A 13508-nucleotide genomic window follows, 5' to 3' on the forward strand; every position below is an offset into this window, starting at 1 on the left:
CTCTTTGTCTCTCCGCCTCCCTTCTTCTCTTTCTAGAAATCAATGGAGAAAATATCCTCGGGTGAGGATTAAAAAAAAAAAAAAAGTATCTGGAGTTACACTCCTAAAGGTCTGATTCCCTAGGATGAAGGCTTACACGCATCCATAACAAAGCTATATAGTGTTGGATAGCTCATAACAGTGTTATTTTTTTTAAACCTGGTTCTATCATACAATCCTTTGAACAAAGTTTTCAGTGATTGTATGAATCATCCTTGAAAATATATCTTATAATGGGCGGCTGGGAGAGGACCACGCGCCCAGAGAGGGAGTTAGGGGACCGACGACAGGACACGGGGTGAGCCGCAAAGCGGCCTGTAGCCGAGACTGGGAAAGCTACATGGTGGGGCAGCCCAGGCGGACCCTCCCCCGGGGGCGGCTGGCTGGACCATGGCCTGGGGGTGGGGGTAGATAGGACCACCCAGGAGAAGGGGCGGACACCGAGAGCAGAGAGAGCCATGCGTAGTTTGAAGAAATTGTCCAGGAGAATAAACATGGAGCGAAAGAGTCACTGACTCTTGCTGAAACTGATTTGGCTCAGTGGATAGAGCATCAGCCTGAGGACTGAAGAGTCCCAGGTTCGATTCTAGCCAAGGGCATGTGCCTTGGCTGCAGACACATCTCTAGTGGGGGGCGTGCAGGAGGCAGCTGATTGATGTTTCTCTCATCGATATTTCTAACTCTTTATTCCTCTCTGTAAAAAAAATCAGTAAAAATAAAATTATATATATAATTTTTTTTTTTTTTTAAAGAGTCAGTGACTCTGCAAAAGTCTGGAGAGATACTGGAGAGGCAAGATGAGATTTGACAGCGGACGGGAAGCCATAGGCAAGGACACACGCGCCTCACATCGTAGGCTCTGGCAAATGAGTGAGTGAATCATCCTAAGCCACTATCGAACCTACACTCGGGAATTTTTAAAATGCCCACCAGTTGGGAAGAACGAGGAAGGCTTACAAGTTTCCTATATTTCAACCTTCACGCAGAATGTATTTCAGGTGAGCGAGGCTGCCGGGTAAAAACTCAATCCGCCGCCAAACACCTTATTAACGCTCTCTTGACATCGGTTTCCCATAACAATGGGATAGCAAACGCCGCTCGGGCCCTTTCACATCCAGGCCCCCCGGAGCCCCGCGGACCGTCTGCGTCCGCTTCTCCGACCCGCCGCCCAAGCGGCTTCCACTCCAGCGGTCTGCGCAGGGCGCATGCGCACAGCCCGCGTTGTGGAGGGAGGGTAAGGGGGGGGGGGGAAAGAGGCGGGACCGGGAATGTTTCCCAGAAGCCCTCGCTGCCTGTCTCCTTGCAGCTCTCACGCCGCGTGACGTGACTCCGCCCGCCACGTTCCTCTGTCGCAGACGGTGGTTCGCTAGCGCCCCCGCGAGGCGCCGCCGAGCTCTGCAGCGGCGCGCGTGGAGCCGGAGAGCAGGGGGAGTACGTGCAGCGCGTCCAGCCGCCGCCGTCGTCATCGCCGCCGTAGTGTGTCGACTAGTAGCGGCGCCGGGCGGCGCGGCGCGGCGCGGCGCGGAGGGAGGGGGAGCGGAGCCCGGAGGGAGGGAGGGAGGGAGGGAGGAGGCCAGACAAGGCGGGGGGAGGGGGAGCAGCAGTGGCGCAAGCCGCGCGGAGCAGCAGCGCAGCTCGGTCCGCTCCCTTCATCGCCTCCGCCGCCTCCCGGCCCGGCGCCCCCGGGGGGCCCCGGAACACCTCCGAGCGGACTAGGGAGTCCATGTTGGGGGACTTGGCAGCGGCGTGACGACGGGGACCTAGGGACCTGCCGCGGGGCCGCGCCGCCGCCGGTGGAGCCAGCGCTTCGACCTCGGCCTGAGGTAAACACGGGCCGACCTCGGGGCTGGACGGGCTCGCGCAGCTGCCGGGACGAGGTGGGGGTTGCAGGCTGGCGACGGGGGGAGGGAGGGCGGCGGACAAAGTTTGGGGACCTCGCGGGGCCCAGGCGACGTCCTGCGCTCGGAGGAAAGTTGGAGCTGCCTCTCGCGGCGGGGGAAGCGGCGGCGAGAAGGGCTGCGCTTCCCCGCCCGGGAGGCCCCGCTGCGGGCGCCGCCTGGCCGCCGGCTCCCGGTCCCGTTTCCTCCCGTGGCCTAGCCGGCGCCTCCCCGCCCGGCCTGTGGCCCCGGCCCCGGGCGCGGGGCGGGCAGGGGGCTCCGCCGCCGGGCTCTCCCCTCCTCCCCGCACGCACTGCCCCTCCCCCGGGGAAACGTGTCCCGCCGGGCTTCCGGGAGCTCCGGCCTCGGTCCGCTGTCCCGGGAGCCTCGGCTTTGTCAATTGCGCCCGAGCCCGCGAGTGAAACCAAACTTTACTCGCCGTGACCTCTCCGCGCACGGCTGGGGACGGCGTCTGCCCCGGGCTCTGCGTTCCAGACCCTCCTCCCACCCCCAGAGTTTATAGACCCGTTTTCTGGGCCCACAACAAAAGGGTCGGGAGATCTAAACCTAGCTTCATCAGCCGCCGCCCCTCACACCCAGGGGTTTGGAACCATAGAGACCTTCAGATTGCTGGCGGGCTTGCCACCTACACACACACTTTTTTTTTTTTTTTTTTAAAGCCAACACTTGATTCAAAGGAGTTGATTAGAGCATTCACAGATTCAAATAATTGAATTTTAAAATACTTCTAGCCGAGTTCTAGAGGCCTGGTCCTCTTGGGGCATGCCGCCTGCCTAAGGCCTGATCTTCAGCCAGCAGTCAGACATCCCTCTTGCAGCGGGGGCCCTCGCAGCCCCAGGCCCTCCCTCCTGGCCTCCAGCCTGCAGTGGAGGTGGGAGAGGCTCCTGCCATCGCTGTTGCGCTCCACAGCCGTGAGCCCGGCTTCTGGCTGAGTGAGCTCACCCTGTGGGAGCGCGCTGACCAGCAGGGGGCAGCTCCCGTCTTGAGCGTCTACCCCCCTGGTGGTCAGTGCACCTCATAGTGACCGGTTGTTCTGCTGTTCAGTGGATTTGCATATTAGGGTTTGTTTTTTTTTATTATATGGAATAGGGTACCACATTACGTACAGTGTCTCCGAGTTAAGTGTTTTCCATTCATTTTGGATTACATTTTAACTAACATCTTATCATACTACCAGTGAACTATTTAAGCAAAAGTGATCAGAAAAAAAAAAAAAATTAAATAAAATGCTTTGGCTAGTAAATGCTGATGTTAAATTTTCCCAGATTGGGAATTTTCACCGAATTTTGGAAAAGGCATGTTGAAGTGTATTTTTCTCTTTTTTAAAAGAAAGGTTAATTCATACAAATAACTACTTAGTTTGGTAGCAGAATGTTGAAGGCAAAACATTCTTAAATAACAGGTGGTGTTTTTTTTTTTTAATATTATTTTACTGATAGTAGTAGTCAAATTTTGATGTATAAGGAAGTTTCTAGATCATTGCTTTCTCTTTCCTGCTTCTTTGGCAGTTGGCTTTATCATCTCACTTTTTTGTTACTGGTAAATAGCTGCAATAAAATGTTTATGGGCTTTTTGTTTGTGTTGTTTTAATTTACTGGGCAGAAGAAATTTTGAAATTATATTTGCATATTTTTATTTCATGAAGACATATAAAAGTTAATCTGAATTTATATTGTTTTTATGCATTATGAGGTTGTGTGTGTGTTTTAATTAGCAATTCTTATTGCTGCTGCACTTTTTTCACTATTTCTTTTTGGTGCTTGCAAGTTATATTAATCACTTCGTTTTGTATTCAAATAGTGACTGTACATCAGTGAGAGACAGTTGTAAAACCAAACTAGAGAGAGTAGCAGGCATAAAAGTAATACAAAGTCATACATCTCTAGCATATTCATTTTAACTTATTTGGCAAGCTTTGCCATACTTACCCTTGTCTTTAGTGATATAAATTGGATCTTGACTCGTGAAATAAAGAAGCTTAAAACCTGAATTCTTATTTATGTCCTCTGACCCAAAGAATAAATTAATAGTTTTGCATCTTGGTGCATCTGAATGGTGATAACCGTTAGTAGCACAGAGTAGAGCTCAGATTTAAAATAGCCAGTATCATCTGTTTAGCCAGTATCATCTGTTGCTATTACCAAGAACTAACTCGTCTTTGCATTATCCTCATAGTCTTTTTTTTTCTTCTTTTTTTCTTATTTTTAAGTTGTGGCTTTGTAATTTCCTAGTGCTTAGGCACATAAAATTTCAATATAAAATGTGAAAACAAGAAAGTAAAAGAAAAAACACACAAACAAAATAAAATTAAATGTAAAAACATCATCATCTCTCACTTGCAAAACAGCTTCGTAAAATGTCTCACTGACCTTTGTTCACCTATAGTCTCAACAGCTAGAGTGACCCTGTTAAAGTTTGTTAGATCTTGTCACTTTTCTTCTCAAATGGCTACCTTTCTCAGCCAATATTAAAGTTCATATTATGGCTCAATGTTTTGTGTCTCTTCTTCCTTTCTGACTTCATTACCTCACTCTTTCTCCAGCACTTCTCTGACTACTCTATAAAATAGGCCCTCCTCTCACATTCCCCCATCCTTTTTAAGCCAGATATTCCCTGTAGCACTTATTACTTTCCAATATACTGTATAATTTACTAACTTAAGTTCATTGTATTTCTTCTTCATTCTAATGCAAGTTCTGTGTGAATAGGGTTTGTCAGTTTTGGTTACTGATTTGTCCCCAAACAGCTGAACAATGCCTGACACATACCCGTGTTTCCCCGAAAATAAGACACCCTCCGAAAATAAGACCTAGCGCATGGAAAGATAAGACATCCCCTGAAAATAAGACATATAAGACACTGTCTTATTTTCGGGGAAACAGGGTAGTAGATACTTAATATATATTTAATGGGTTAACACCTTTCAGCTGGGAACATTTAAAAACTAACAATAGTCATTATGGTTTGAAACTTTAAACTGTGCAAGTCTCGGTTTTTGCATAACTGCTAACTTCTCTCCATGCATTATGTTCAGGGGAAGGGGTACACATTTTTAGAGATTATGACAGCATGTGACCCTAAAACAGATGTCAGAATATAGAAGGAACTATGAATGCTAAGCTAAGAGTACAGTGGTATAATTATCTTAACTGTTTAAAATGTTGTTAAGAAGCCAAACTAGACTGAATTTTGATAGTCTCAGAAGGCAGAACTAGTATTGTAGTGTTGTGTATTGAAAGGGAGGAGAGGCAGTAAGAATGGATGTGGGAAAATCAGTTAAGACTTAATCATAGAAGAGATGAGAATAGCTTGAATTAGCATGAGAAATGTGGAAATGGGCAACAGTGAATAGGATTTAAGATCAATAACTCTCAGTTAGTTGAAGGATTGAAGGTGAGGAAAAGAAAAATTTCAAAGATGACTTTTGAGTTAAACAACTGGGTTGATGGTGTTACCAGGTGAGAACCATGTTCTTTTGATTCTGACACTAAGATTGAACATACCTTTGGAACTTTCAGGGTGAAATGATTGTTGGCAATTAGATATATTGATATGTTCTAAAAATCAGATGAAAGATATGTTATGGAAATAGAAAATTGAAGTCTCTTACATTGGTATTTGAAACTATAGGTGGAATAGCCTAGGGAAGGGGGAAAAAGGTGCTAGAATGCAATCATAATGGCCTCTAACATAAAAAAAAAAGTTTGCTGGAGGAATATGAGCTCCCAAAGAATACTGTAGAAGTCAGAGAAGTGGGAAGATGAGTATGGTATTACAGAACCAAAGGATAGAATAAAGTCATTTTTTTAAAAAATATATATATTTTATTGATTCTTTTACAGAGAGGAAGAGAGAGGGATAGAGAGTTAGAAACATCGATGAGAGAGTCATCGATCAGCTGCCTCTTGCACACCCCCCACTGGGGATGTGCCCGCAACCAAGGTACATGCCCTTTGACCGGAATCGAACCCGGGTCCCTTCAGTTCCCAAGCCGACGCTCTATCCATTGAGCCAAACCGGTTTCAGCCAGAATAAAGTCATTTTAATGCACTTTGTTTACTTGCACTTCACAGTTGTTTTTTACAAATTGAAGGAAAAAACCCCCCATCAACAAAAAGATAACAGCTTGTTTTATTGCTGTGGTCTGGAAGCAAACCTGCAATACCTCTGAGGTATGCCTGTATTTCAAGGGGAGAGTGGTCAATAAGGCCATTGTTGATGAATTTAACATTTTGGGAGCTCATTGGCCTTTTGAGCTAGATAGTAAGCAGGACAGTGAGATGAAGAAATTATCGACCCACATTACAGAAGAGAACTAATGTTTATCAGATATTTGCTATGTGCCAAACGCTCTGTCCTAGACATTTTACATACATTTTATTTGATCTTTTCAGCAGCCTTGCGATGTTGGGTGTATTAGTCCATTTTACAGAAAGGAGTCTGAGGCTTTAGAGAAGTTAAATGGCTTCCTAAGAATCTATACCCAAGTCCATATGACTCTTTGGCCTTTAGTAAGTTAGGAACTGAGCTCCCAAACTCCATATCAGTGTTACCTAGTAATAGAACTTAATGTGTTGTTGGAAATATTCTATATCTATCCTGCTTAATACAGTAGCTGGCTGCAACAGGTGGCTTGAAATACATGTCCAGTGCAATCAGAATATTACACTGTTTTCGGCTGTGTAAATATAGATCAAAAGTCATTAAGAAGCCCATAAATAATAAAGTAGTCTTTTCTTATACGGTAATCACCCCTTAGCCACAGTTTTGCTTTCTGTGGTTTCAGTTTCCTATAGTCAACTGTGATCCAAAAATATTACGTGGAAAATTCCAGAAGTAAACAATTCATAAGTTTTAAATCGCATGCCATCCCTCTCCGTCCCGCCTTGAACATGAGTCATCCTAGCGTATTCACACTGTATATGCACTACCAGTGGTTTAGTAGCTGTCTTGGTTATCTGATTAGTCGCAGTATCACAGTGCTTGTGTTAATTCTTATTTTACTTAAAAAATAATCACCCCAAAACGCAAGAGTAGTGGTATGCCGAAGAATATGACAAAGAGAAGCCATGAAGTGCTTCCTGTAAGTGGAAACGTGAAAGTTCTCGACTAAATAAGGTGGAAAAAAAAAATTGTATGCACTAGGAAAGAAAAATAATTGAATGCTAAGGTTGCTAAGGTCTACAGTAAGAACAAATCTATCTGAAATTGTGAAGAAGCAAAAATAAATTGGTGCTCTTTTGCTAAGAGAAAGAGACCATATTGATATCATTTTTATTACAATATATTGTAATTTGTTCTATTTTATTATTGTTAGTCTCCGACTGTGCTTAATGTATAAATTAAATTTTACCAGTATGTGTATAGGAAAAAACATAGTATATAGGGTTTCGTACTATTCATGGTCTCAGGCATCCACTGGGAATCTTATCCACATATAAGTTACCGCTTACCCACATATCCTCTGTGGATAAGGGGTAACTACTATATCAAGAAGAGGAAACATATGTATTCTTCATTTGAAAGGAGTACTGTTTTGCTTATATGCTAGTTTTAGCTGCTGTAAGTGAATATTGTAGGTAATCTTTTTTAAAAAAACAATCTCAAACTTTTAGAAAAGTTCCAAGTATGATACAAAAACTTTTTCTCTGGATCATTTGAGAGTGAGTTGCAGATAGCATCCTGCTTAAGTTCCAAGTACAGGTACAAAGAACTCCCCCTTCCAACCATTTGAGAGTTAGTTTCAGGTGCATTTGGACAAGGACTTTCTGTTACATAAATTATATCAAAATTAGGAAATTGACATTGCTATTATTATTACCACCTAACCCTAAGGCTCCTTCAAATTTTGCCAGTTTCCAAAGTACAATAACTTCCTTTGTAACAAAAGGATCTAGGTTACAACTCTGTTTTGCTTTTGGTCTTAATGTCTTTTTACATCCTTCAATGTAGGACCTCAGTTTTTTCTTGATTTTCCTCACTTGAACACTTTAAAATATTACATGTTAGTTTTGTTGTAAAATGTCTCTCGATTTGGATTTGCCTGATTTTCCTTATGGTTGGATTCAGATTGTGCCTTTTTTGGCAGGAGTTTTACAGTAATGATGCTATGTTCTCATTGTATCCTATCAGATGGCATACAATTTCTGTTTGTGTCATTGCTGATATCCACTTTGATCACTTGATTAAGGTAAAGTCTCCCAGGCTTCTTTACTATAAAGTTCCTCCTCCCTCCTTAGTAATTAAATGAATGTGGGGAAGTATTTTGAGACTGTATAAATAATCCATTTCTTATCAAATTTGCTATTTATACATTTTCAGATTGTCTCAGCTTTGGCCAGTGAAAGTCCTTTCAAGGTAGTTTCTGTGTTTTTTTTGACTTGCTTTGCTTGCTTTGAGTACTTCCTTACTTTTTGATATAAGAAAATGTTCCAGGCTCAACTGAACTTTCCCAGTTACTTACCTTAGAACCAACAATTTCTTCAAGGAGTTTTTTTTTTTTTTTTTTTTTTTTTTTTTTTTTTTTAGTGGAAAAGTTATTTAGAAACCAAGATTTGGTGCTATATTCATTTATATATCTGTATAGAAAAATCATGAGTTGGCATCAATTTCAACCTATAGTGGTTATAATGTCCTCCCTTTCTAAATTTATAATTCCCTTCTTTTATAAGGAGATACCTTGCTCCCATTATCCTTAGTTTATTTGCTTACATGATCAATCCTCTGTTTATAGCTACTAATGTTTTCCATTGGCTCTGTTGCTCTCTCCATCTTGCATATTTTCACTCTACTTAGGCCCTAACACCTTGTGCCAGGATGCATGTCTCACTCCACACTTCTCATACGTTGTGGTAAGGATCTCACATTTCTGCTTGAGCTCCTCACTCTGGGTCTCCTCACCATCCTATGGCATTTTGCTCACAAATTTTGCTCCAACACTTAGGGCAGAATGGTAGCATATAGAGACATGGTGATGGTGGTGGTGGTGGTGGTGGTGTGTGTGTTTGTTATAATTATATTAAATTGTATCTACCGGTTTGGCTCAGTGGATAGAGCTTCAGCCTGTGGACTAAAGGGTCCTGGGTTCGATTCTGGTCAAGGGCACATACCTCAATATCCAGCCTTAGTTGGGACGGGAGGCAACTAGTTGATGTGTCTCTCTCATATCCATGTTTCTCTTTCTGTCTCTCCCCCTCCCTCTACTCTCTCTAAAAATCAACGGAAAAATATTCTCAGGTGAGGATTAACAAAAAATAAAAATAAGCTATATTAACTTGTTTCTTTTAAAAAATATATGTTTTTATTGATTTCAGAGAGGAAGGGGGAGAGAGGAAAAAAAAATCAATAATGAGAGAGAATCATCGATTGGCTGCCCCCTACTGGGGATCAAGCCTACAACCTGGGCATATGCCCTGACTGGGAATCAAACTGACGACCTCCTGGTTCCTGGGTTGATGCTCAACCTCTGAGCCACACCTGGCCAGGTTGTCTTGTTTCTTATAGAAGGTTATTACACCAAAAATTGCAGTGAGAATTTGTGATGAAATATGTTCTCAACTTTTCTTATTTAAACCTGAGATTCTTCTCTATCAGTGATAAGACTAATTTTTCTAATTTTTCTCCCTTTTATCATTGGATTTCTTGGTCTTTTTAATATAACTTTGACAATAAAATAAAAATTAGTTTACTTTTTTTGTATGTAGGCTTTGGAGTCAATCAGACCTGGCTTTGAATTCTGATTGGCCCATATACTGATTGTCACTTTTATAGGTGACTTAATCAGTGTCCCAAAAATCTCATCAGTTTTATTATCTTTATCTTTTTATTTTTTATTTTTTGTGGCTCAGTTCCCGTATCTTTATTTTTTTTAATAAATCTTTATTGCTCAGAATATTACAATTGTTTCTCCTTTTTCCCCCCATAGCTCCCTTCCACCTAGTTCCTGCCTCACCCTCTGCCTTTACTCTCCCCTCCCCATTGTCCTCATCCATAGGTGTACGATTTTAATCAAGTCTTTTCCTGCACCCCCCCAGACCCCATTCCCCCTGATAATTATCAAGCCACTCCCTTTCTTTGCCCCTGATTCTATTATATTCACCAGTTTATTCTGTTCCTCAGATTTTTAATTCACTTGATTTTTAGATTCACTTGTTGATATATATGTATTTGTTGATCATAATTTTTATCTCTTTTCTTCTTCCTCTTCTTAAAGAATACCTTTCAGCATTTCATATAATACTGGTTTGGTAATGATGAACTCCTTTAGCTATTTCTTATGTGAAGCTCTTTATCTGCCCTTCAATTCTGAATAACAACTTTGCTGGATACAGTAATCTTGGTTGTAGGTTCTCGCTATTCATCACTGAATATTTCTTGCCACTCCCTTCTGGCCTGCATAGTTTCTGTTGAGAAATTAGCTGACAGTCGTATGGGTGCACCCTTATAGGTAACCAACTGCTTTTCTCTTGCTCAGGGGTCTTCAAACTACGGCCCGCGGGCCACATGCGTCCCGCAGAGGAGTCTGATCCTGCCCACCAGGTTTTTTGGGCAGTGAGCGCAGCCGAGGTGTTACAGTAGGAATTAGTAGTTCATATAGTCCGGCCCTCCAGCTCTCTGAGGGACCGTGATCTGGCCCCCACTTTAAAAAGTTTGAGGACCCCTGTATCTTGCTGCTTGTAAGAGTCTCTCTTCGTCTTTTGCTTTTGTCATTTTAATTATGATGTGTCTTGGTGTGGTCCTCTTTGGATTCCTCTTATTTGGGGTTCTGTGTGCTTCCTGTACTTATAAGTCTATTTCTTTCACCGGGTGGGAGAAATTTCGGTCATTATTTCTTCAAATAGGTTTTCAGTATCTTGCACTCTCTCTTCTGGCACCCTCATAATTCTGATGTTGGTACGCTTGAAGTTGTCCCAAAGGCTCCTTATCTTCAACTTTCAGGATTCTCTTTTCTTCTTGCTTCTCCAGAGGAGTGTCCTTTGGCTCTTTGTATTCCAAATCTTTGACTTGATTCTTGTGTTCCTCCAGTATGCTGTTGGATCTCTGTATAATATTTTTTATTTTAGTCAGTGTATGTTTAATTTCTAGTTAGGTCTCATTAAATTTATCGGCCTTTTCTAGGAAATTCTTGAAAAACCTTATAACCATGGTTTTGAACTCTATATCCAGTCTTTTGTTGTCCTCCATCTCTTTCATTTGAGATCTATTTCCTTGTCTCATCATTTTCGCTGCTTCCTAGAGTTCGTAGGATTGCTTTGTGTGTTTGGTGTCCTATATGGCCCAGTGGGTCAGCCTCCCCAGTTACCTGAGGTAGACACTCTTGGTGCTCCCCTTTGTGGACTGCGTGTACAGCCTTGTTGTAGTTAGTCTCAATTGTTGTTGGTATCACTGGGAAGAATTGACCCCCTGCCCATTGGATGTGAGTATCAGCTGTGTCTACTCCGGGATACTTTCTGTATTGGAGACAGTCTTATAGGATCAGACTTGCAAAATTGCAAAAGCCTCTGTGCTCAGCTTGGATCGGGCGGAGTCTCGGGGCTGAGCTGACAGTCTTGGCTTCCCGTCAGCCCTGCCCTTGTGCACAAGCGTCAGACCTCTGCCTCCCTGAGTTTTCGCCTGACTGTTCAGATTCCCTGTGCAAGAGCATGGGTGCCCCAGGGGCTTGCCCGGAATTGGGTTGGGGCTTTGTAGTCTGAAGCTTCTGACTCCTTCCGCTATGGAGAGGCCGCAGCAACCTCTGCTGTCAGACCTCTCTGCTCGCACTCACTTGTGCGTGACTATAAACCCTGCCCACTGTGGCTCCCGCTCCCCTTGTCCCCCAGTCTCTGAGTCTCCAGGTGCCTTTCTCTACAGTCCGGGCTCCACTCGTTTGAGCATGGGTGGGGCCCCGGGGTTTTGGCCGGGGTTGGGGTTCAGTGCAGTCGGAAAGGGTTCAGTGCAATCGGGGACTTCCTTTCCCCTCCCGCCAGCCAGGCATTCGGCCGCCCTTCCTCTCTGCACAGGAGCGTCTCCCTACCTCTGCACTTCTCGGCTCCCAATCCAGTCCGTGAGTTTCTCTCCTTTCTAGTTGTAGATTTCCCACTCCACCAGCTTTCTTGTGGTTTTGGATGATGTCTGTTCTGTCTTTTAGTTGTTGTTTTGAAATTGTTGTGCTAGGCGGCAGCTTAGGTGCTTACGTAGGCCACCATCTTGTTTTTGTTTTTGTTTTTGTTTTCTCTCTCTCATCTGTTTTAACTAAATACATTTACCTAAGTCCAGCGGCAATAGCAGCTAACTTTCTCTGTGTTTCATATTCCAGTGTAGGGGTGTCGAACTCAATCAGAGAAGGGGCCAAAATCTAAAATCCAGCCTAAATCGCGGGCCGAATGGTTTACTGAACAGTCATAAACTGACAATGTCATAAACTGACAGCGGAGTGCAGTGATGACAGCGCGGTGCGGGCCACATTGCAAGGCCTGGCGGGCTGGATTTGGCCCGCGGGCCTTGTGTTTGACACATGTGTTCCAGTGAGTGATTTTTTAGCCTTTTAAATGTGGCATTCTAGTTTTTTAAATATACCTACTGTGGTATGGAATTTTGAGGATTAAACGTGCAAAGGCATGCAGTCATTACCTGATACAAGGTAAGCACTCTCTTAACCCATAATTCTGTATCCCAGGTTTGTTGATTATATCTGCAGGCCTTCTTTACTATTTCACAGTGTACTTTTGATGTTTTCCTAACTCATTTTTTATACTTTCCTCTCTTTCTCCACTTTGTGTTGCTGCATTATCTTTAAAAACCCCAATTTAAACATTTCAGGAACTATTCCAAAATAGGTAAATGGGAAAAGGAGGTTTGTCCTTATTGATTCTCTGCTTTTTACAAAACAGAATTTAAGTCCTACCTCGGACTTAAAGTTCTTTTACATGGGTTTATAATTATGTCTTTGATCTTATATTCTATTGCTGTCCAAGTGAATTCATTCTAAGTTAATCCTGAAAAATGCCTTATCTTAATGTATGTTATCTTGGTATTCATTTTTTGTATCCTATTTCTCCAACCCTACTTTTTTTTGCACCTGGAGGGGTTATGTTAATATGGCTTTTTTTGTATGTTTGTGTAATTAAAAAAATGTCTTACTTTGCCGAAACCGGTTTGGCTCAGTGGATGGAGCGTTGGCCTGTGGACTGAGAGGTCCCAGGTTCAATTCTGGTCAAGGGCATGTACATTGGTTGTGGGCACATCCTCAGTAGCGGGTGTGCAGGAGGAAGCTGGTCAGTGGTTCCTCTCTCATCGATGTTTCTAGCTCTCTATTCCTCTCCCTTCCTCTCTGTAAAAAAATCAATAAAATATATATTTATTTAGAAAAATGTCTTACTTTTAGAGATGTCATCTTTGGCATTTAAAATAAGCAGTATATTTGTTAGGGAAATTATTTACAATACAGTAATTTTAAAAATATTTCTATGTGAAATGTTTTTCATTTAAAAAAATACTTTAATAGCCTTAGCTGGTTTTGCTCAGTGGATAGAGCATTGTCCTGCGAACTGAAAGGTCCCAAGTTCGATTTCAGTCAAAGGCACATGCCCAGGC

The 13508-nt window shown here is 43.0% G+C and overlaps 1 protein-coding gene across 2 annotated transcripts in view; it reads left to right on the forward strand.

Moving 5' to 3' along the window:
* Nucleotides 1–1594: 1594 nt before the first annotated feature.
* Nucleotides 1595–13508, forward strand: part of SCAF11 (SR-related CTD associated factor 11) — an 82961-nt gene continuing 71047 nt past the window's right edge. Inside the window, exon 1 of one of the 2 annotated variants that reach the window (XM_084876631.1) lies at nucleotides 1595–1862. The gene's annotated coding sequence lies outside the window, so the exon portion shown is untranslated. The remainder of the gene's footprint in view (nucleotides 1863–13508) is intronic. The other variant, XM_084876632.1, reaches the window with a different exon arrangement.

The sequence above is a fragment of the Pipistrellus hanaki genome (genome assembly GCF_964339955.1).
Source record: "Pipistrellus hanaki genome assembly, chromosome: 3".
Classification (NCBI taxonomy): Eukaryota; Metazoa; Chordata; class Mammalia; order Chiroptera; family Vespertilionidae; genus Pipistrellus; species Pipistrellus hanaki.